The sequence below is a fragment of the Delphinapterus leucas genome, chromosome 3 (genome assembly GCF_059928025.1).
Source record: "Delphinapterus leucas isolate spDelLeu-1000000601 "Yukka" chromosome 3, BTC_Dleu_Yukka2, whole genome shotgun sequence".
Classification (NCBI taxonomy): Eukaryota; Metazoa; Chordata; class Mammalia; order Artiodactyla; family Monodontidae; genus Delphinapterus; species Delphinapterus leucas.
The window spans coordinates 83,989,413-83,997,192 of record NC_143131.1 but is presented as its reverse complement, the minus strand read 5'-3'; the positions used below and the strand labels follow the sequence as shown (position 1 = coordinate 83,997,192).

General features: G+C 34.4%; 1 non-coding gene across 1 annotated transcript; it reads right to left on the bottom strand.

The window, feature by feature from the left end:
- Positions 1 to 3,925: 3,925 nt before the first annotated feature.
- LOC115801673 (U6 spliceosomal RNA) lies at positions 3,926 to 4,031 on the bottom strand. Its single transcript, XR_004021987.1, has one exon. It is a non-coding gene; the product is annotated as a U6 spliceosomal RNA (small nuclear RNA).
- Between the last annotated feature and the right edge of the window lie 3,749 nt (positions 4,032 to 7,780).

The following is a 7,780-nucleotide window of genomic DNA, read 5'->3' as shown; positions in this document are numbered from 1 at the left end:
GAATATGAAATAGTAATCCCTGGGAAGAGGAAGGAAATGAGAAATCCAGAAAAGTTGCTTCTGAAGGCCTGCCAGTCTATTTTTTAAATAATATATTTTATTTATTTATTTAAATCTTTAAAAAATTTTTATTTTATATTGGACTATAGTTGATTTACAATGTTGTGTTAGTTTCAGGTGTACAGCAAAGTGACTCAGTTATACATATACATATATCTATTCTTTTGCAAATTCTTTTCCCATTTAGGTTATTACAGAATATTGAGCAGAGTTCCCTGTGTTATACAGTAGGTCCTTGTTGGTTATCTATTTTAAATATAGTAGTGTTGTATATGTCAATCCCAAACTCCCAATTTATCCCTCACCCCTGCCTTTCCCCTTTGGTAACCATAAGTTTGTTTTCTAAGTCTGTGAATCTGTTTCTGTTTTGTAAATAAGTTCATTTGTATCAATTATTTTAGATTCCACGTATAAGCGATATCATATGATATTTGTCTTTCTCTACCTGACTTACTTCACTTAGTATGAGAATCTCCATGTCCATTCATGTTGCTGCAAATGGTATTTTTTCATTCTTTTCAATGGCTCATATTCCACATCTTTATCCATTTCTCTGTCGATGGACATTTAGGTTGCTTCCATATCTTGGCTATTGTAAATAGTGCTGCAATGAACACTGCAGTGCATGTATCTTTTCAAATTATGGTTTTCTCCAGATATATGCCCAGGAGTGAGATTGATGGATCATATGGTAGTTCTATTTTTAGTTTTAAGGAATCTCCATACTGTTCTCCATAGTGGTTGTACCAGTTTACATTCCCATCAACAGTGTAGGATGGTTCCTTTCTCTCCACACCCTCTCCAGCATTTATTGCTTATAGACTTTGATGATGGCCATTCTGTCTGGTGTGAGGTGATAATGTCATTTTAGTTTTGATTTACATTTCTCTATTAGCGATGTTGAGTATCTTTTCATGTGTCCCTTGGCCATCTGTATGTCTTCTTTGGAGAAGTGTCTATTTAGGTCTTCTGCCCATTTTTGGATTGGGTTGTTTGTTTTTTTGATATTGAGCTGCATGAGCTGTTTATAAATTTTGGAGACTAATCCCTTGCCAGTTGCATCGTTTGCAAATATTTTCTCCCATTCTGTGGGTTGTCTTTTCACTTTGTTTATGGTTTCCTTTGCTGTGCAAAAGGTTTTGAGTTTAATTAGGTCCCATTTGTTTATTTTCGTTTTTATTTCCATTACTCTAGGAGACAGATTGAAAAAAATATATTGCTCCTGCCTGTCTTTGAATCCAGTATTTGACTTTCTTAAGGCTGCCCATGATAGAACATGGGGGCTTTATACTCTGGGCAGAAGGACAGTTTTAAAACAAGCCACTGTTTGTTTAACAATTCTATTATCTGCACTTAATTTTTAAAGCCTCCCAATATGTCTAATCATTACCAAGGGAATCAGGCAAAAGTATTTTGGGAAAAAGTTGGGATAGGGTATAAAATTATGGGGAAGGGGATTCTAGGATTCACTGTTTGGGAGATAATATTTAACAATGTATGAAATTCCCCAAGGTTAAAGTAAGACTTAAGGGGAAATAATTGGGGTTACTTTGACATATGGAACTTTTTTTTTTTTAGTAATTAACATTTAAATGTCCTGTGTTATATTTGTTAAGCATGGTGATTTCCATTATAGACCAGTAGGATCTGGGCCATTTCACATCCTCTCAAAGAGAGGTGTGAAATGGACAGATAAATCATCCAAGGAAATTCTGAACTCAATTACTGGGGTTGTGACCCTCATGAACTGAGTGTGGATGAATTCTTTAGAATGCTTGGCCTAATTTGGGGGATCTTTTTTTTAAAAATTAAATAAAAATTATAACACTGTATTTTGGGGTTTATGATGTATTTAGATGTGAACTATATTACAACAATAATATAAAGTCTGGGGGTATAAATAGAATTACACTATTCAAGATTCTTACAGTTTGCCTGAAATGGTGTGATATTGTCTAAGTAGACATTGACATGTAAAGTCTTTAATCCATTTTGAGATGATTTTTCTGTATGGTGTAAGATAAGAGACCAGTTTTCCCAATACCATTTATTGAAGAGACTATCTTTTCTCCATTGTATATTCTTGGCGCTTTTGTCAGACGTTAATTGGCCATATACAATGTGGTGTTTATTTCTGGGCCGTCAGTTCTGTTCCATTATTACATGTGTCTGTTTTTTTAGTTGAATAAACTTGACATGTAAATTTAAGGTGTACAGTATGTTACTTTGATACTTTTATACACTGTAATGTGATTGCTAATGTAGCAATATTTATCAAATTATATAATTATAGTGCAATATTATTGTCTATATTAATTATACTGTGCATTAGATTTCTGTTGCTTATTTACTCCCCGTATCAAGTTTGTACCCTTGAATTATCAATCTTATCCTCCCTACCCACCCCATCCCCTAGTAGCTACCATTTTACTGTTTTTTAAAGGTTAAATTGTTTTTAGATTCCACATATAAGTGATATCATACAGTACTTGTCATTCTCTGACTTAACCTCACTTAGCATAATGTGCTCAAGGTCTATCCATCTTGTCTAAAATGGCAGGATATCCTCATGGCTGAATAATATTCCATTGTGTATATGTATCACATCTTATTTATTCATTCATCTGTTGATGGGCATTTGGGTTGTTTCCAATTTTTTGGTCATCATATTGTGAGAACTGCTTCAGTAAACATGGGAGTGCATATATCTTGTCACAATTGTGTTTTTATTTCCTTTCAGTATATAGCCAAAATTGCTTGATCCTGTGGTAGATGACTTTTAATTTTTGAGGAACCTCCATATTGTTTATAGTGGTTGAACCAATTTACATTCCTACCACCAGTGTACGAGGGTTCCTGTTTCACCACATCCTTGCTAGCACCTGTTGTCTCTTGTCGTCTTGATGATAGCCATTCTACAGGTGTGAGGTGATAGCTCATTGTGGTTTTGATTTGCATTTTCCAGATGATTAGTGATGTTGAGCATCTTTTCATGTTCTTCTTGGCCATTTTGATGTCCTCTTTGGAAAAATGTCTATTTAGTTCTTCTGCCCATTTTGAATTGGATTGTGTGTTTGTTATTAAGTTGTATGAGTTCTTTATATTTTGGATATTAACTCCTTATCCAATATTTGGTTTGCAAAATTTTTTTCCTATTCTATAGACTGTCTTTTCATTTTGTTAATTAGTTTCTTTTTCTGTGCAGAAGCTTTTGAGCTTGATGTAGTGCCATTTGTTGATTTTTGCTTTTGTTTTTTGTGCTTTTGGCATCACGTCTAAAAAAATCATTGCCAAGACCAAGATCGATAGGCTTCTTCCCTACATTTTCTTCCCTACACTTTCTTCTATGGTATCAGTTCTTATGTTAAAGTCTTTGATCCATATAAAGTTAGATTTTGTGAGTAGTGTGAGATAGGGGTCCAATTTCATAGTTTGTATATTTTTTTTAGTTTTTCCAGAAGCATTTGTTGAAAAGACTATCCTTTCTCCTTTATCCTTTCTTTGCTTCCTTGTCAAATATTCGTTGACCATGTATGCCATGATTTAATTCTGGGCTGTCTATTCTGTTTCATTGCTCTATGTGTCTATTTGTGTGCCAGTACCGTACTGTTTTTTATTACTATAGCTTTGTAGTACAGTTTGAAATCAGGAAGTGTGATGGCTCTGTCTTTGTTATTCTTTCTCAGGATTGTTTTGGCTATTCAGGGTCTTTTTTAGTTGCACACAAAGTTTAGAATTGTTTCTTCTATTTCTGTGAACAATACCTTTGGTATTTTGATGGGGATTGCATTGAATCTATAGATGGTTTTGGGTAGTATGGCCATTTTAACAGTATTAGTTTTTCCGATCCATGGACATGAGATGGAAAAATATGGAATGCCTCACAAATTTGCATGTCATCTTTGCACAGGGGCCATGCTATTCTCTGTGTATTGTCTCAATTTTAGTATATGTGGTGCCGAAACGAGCTCTGGGGATCTTTAACAGGGGCAGACTTCTGATGGCATGCCCAGCAACAGAGGCCCTAAAACTCAGGGCTGTCATTAGTCCATAAATAAACTTTACCTGAATTAGACAAAAACCTATGGACAAGGCCCGATGCCAAGGTGTGTAGTTCTACATATGTACTATAAGCTGGATCTTATCTTTACATACCCATTTTGCCAGGTAGTTTTGTAGAGTGCATGACCAACAAAACTTAATGTATAATCTTTGCTAATTCTTCTATTTTTATTTAATTCCAGGCCACATAGAAGAGATTGGCAATATAATTTCACAGAATAGTATACAGTCACTTTCTTTTTGGCTTTTCCCCTTGTTTAAAACTCATGCCTGGTTTGCAAAATGACAAATAATTCATAGGAAAGTTATATCCTTTGTTGTAATCTTGACATCTTCAAAAGCAATACATTGTAAATAAGCTGTTATGAGATAGGACAAGTAGAAGCTTTAAGACAGAAGTATTTAGGCTCTTGTACGTTTCTTACATACAGATTTCATAATAATCATGTTGAATTGGAATTGTATATATATTTTTCTGCTTATTCCCAAAACACTCTCCTTAAAGGTAAGGAGAATGCATTTCACATTTGAGTTCCAATCAAAGAGCACAGTGCCTGGCACATAGTTGGCATTGAATGAATGCATGATATTCCTTATTTTTCACTATCTTACTTCCTTAAGGAATACTAAAGGAAAGGATCTGAGATAAAAATTTTGAAATCACAACATGTAGATTCTTTCTAATGAGACAAACATGTAAGAATTTCCTGTACTCCTTCATTTCTTTTCAAGACTACTATAGCTGTGTAGCATAAATTATATTTATAAAACTATATCTTACATTACTATTTATTATAACTAATGGTTAAAACTTTAATACCAAGGCTCTTTTACTTTACTTTATAAATTTTTTCTCTTATTCCTGGACTTTGAGTGAGAAAATTGTGTCAAGTCTCTGTGTCAGTCATTACTAATTATATGATATTGAGTACCTAGTGACTCTAAGCTCAGAGTTATATTTCTTTATATTAGAAATATATGAGAATATATTTTCACTTGCAATTGTGTTACATTTGTTCAACTTCTACACAAATGCAACATACAATTATTGTTATTGTTGTACTAGTACACATTGAATACCCACTGGTAACATTGCTGTGTGATAAAAATATAATAACTTGGCAAATTGTAGCTTGGCTTTGAAATAAAAAAATGGATTTGAAATTGCCTAGAATAGGAATAAACTGGAAGAAACAACACACTGTATTCAAAGTATAATTGTATTCAGCCCATGATTTAACATACTTTTCAGCCAATGTTAATTTTTATGTAATGCATGTGGTGCTCATTTGTTTACTTTTTGATCTCTCCTTAAAAGTATTCTGTGCGAAGGACATTATAGAATTTGTAAACTACAGTATAGAAAAGGACACTTTAAGACATTTAAACTTGATCTTCTTCTATCCCAGAAGTACCGCGATCTCAAGGCTATGAATTTGTAATAATCCAATAAAATAAAACTCTCTCCTCTGCTATCTAGGTTTAGTGCCTGCACTACGAAGACAATTTTTGTAGCCTTACCATTGGAATTTGCCATGTTTAAATCCTTTCCATTTGCTGGAAAACTTCATTGTTGCTGACAAGGAATCAAGTAGAAAATTGGAGGCTTGGATATGAAACTCTCTCTGGTGCTTGTTTAGCATAAGTGAACATTTTTGTTTGGGGACCAAAATAAACTCCCTACATCTATTTTTAAGAAATACTTATAGTGTAAATATGTCATTCATGATTTTTCAAACATAAGCTTTGAAAAATGAGCTTGGGAATGGTCTATATTTAAATCTAAAAAGAACTCATGACAAAATGATACTAACTATAGTGCTTACAATGTTTTGTGTCATTTAGAGAGAAAAATATAAAGCTGTCCTGACTTCCTGTGGTAATTAGTGCCTCTTTTATGGTACATAAAATACTCTAATGGTAATGTTGTAAGAAGTCATTTGGTTTTATCAACTGCTGAAATTACTTTTGATGTTGTTACTAAAAATAGCGGGATATGTAGGTGTGTCAGGACGCAGGGTGCAGCAGCTTGGCACATGCCTGTCTAAACCCCGCATTCTTCTGAGGTTCAGATTAAAGGCCTGATTTTGTAGTTTTGTCCCTCACACTGAGGGAAGGTCATTGACTGATATTCCTTCAGCTCCTTTAATGGAGGTGACAAAAGGAGAGTGTCTGAAAGAAAGGAGGTCAGGGTGGAGGAATGAGGGAGAAAGCAAGAGTTAGGGAGAGACTTGAATTTTTAAACTTGTTTCTTTTATTTACCATTATTTTTTTACCCTCCTAACAAAGATTAATCTGGCAAGTTCCCTAAGTTGGATGGCTGAATTTATCCTTTTAAGCTTTTTAAAAGCAAGAGAATTTTTCAGATACTTCTGTATAATTGTGAATAAGACCAATGCCAGAGAAGAGAAAAAAAACAAACAAAACAAAAACAAAGCAAGATAAAAGACAGGAAGAGAGAAAGAAAAATGAGAGTGAAAAGTCTTCAAACTTCTGTACTTTCAGAGATTGTGAGAGGCTGTGCCCTTTTTCAATTCAATGAGTCTCTTAACTTTTTTTTTTCTTGCTATCACTGCTCATTCTTGTCTCTTTGCTTGTTCCTGTCTTCTCATTTCCCTTTCCAAATCTTCATCTTTACAAATTCCTCATGTTACAGTTTAAAATTATTATTGTAATACTGACTGCTAGGACCTTTCCATTTATTCCAATTTCCACTGGATGGTTAGGGCTAATGAACCTGTGAACACCAAACCTTTCTAATTCTGGGTGTGGTGGCCCTCCACCAAGGAAAGGGGTTTCCTGAAGTCCTTGTCTGATAGCAAATACTGGAGTGGGGTTAAATGTCCTTGGGTCACATAATGGTGGCCAGTGAGCTAATCTGTTTCTGGGAATGCATTACATTTTAAAACCTTGCCCATAATCCCATGATTGTTCAGCTGGTGACAGGTGGAGAAAGTGGTCCTGATTTTGGAATAAAAGTGTGAGATTGCTTGTAATTAGTAGTCCTGAGAGTAGGTTCATAGGACTATGAATGGATTTAAATGGATAACATAGTTTATCCATTTAGTGAACACAGTTCTAATTGTTCAAATGACTATTTTCACTTTCTGGGCAGACAGGATGACCACATTCACAAGCCTAATTCAGAGTCTGTGTGCGACTGCGGGACTGCAAGAGGAACTGATGTGTCATTTCTAGTCTGCGGCAGTTATGAGTTAGTGTGTTTCTTCCTCTGTTGCATCTCTCTCTTGCCCTGCCTTGGCAATCCTAGAAACCATGGAAGGCAGCCATCAGGAAATGGAGGCATATTTCAGCTGCATTGAATTTTTCCTAAATGAGAAATAAGTTTTTATAGTAGTAAGTACCTGATATTCCAGGATTTGTTTGTTACTACAGCAGAACTTACCTGATCATGACAGCTACATTTAGTATAGTATCCTGGCACATACTGTCCATTAAATGATATTTATCATTATTATTATGATAGTATTCTATGGGCCTATTGGGAGATGTAATACAATTATTCTTCCTTATTGATAATGACTTTATTAAAATGAAATTAAGAAATATTATGCAAATATGATGGAATATGTATTAGATACTTATTACAATTTTTTGACTCCCTGTGGGGTATGGTTTAGGATGAGAGCAACAGGAT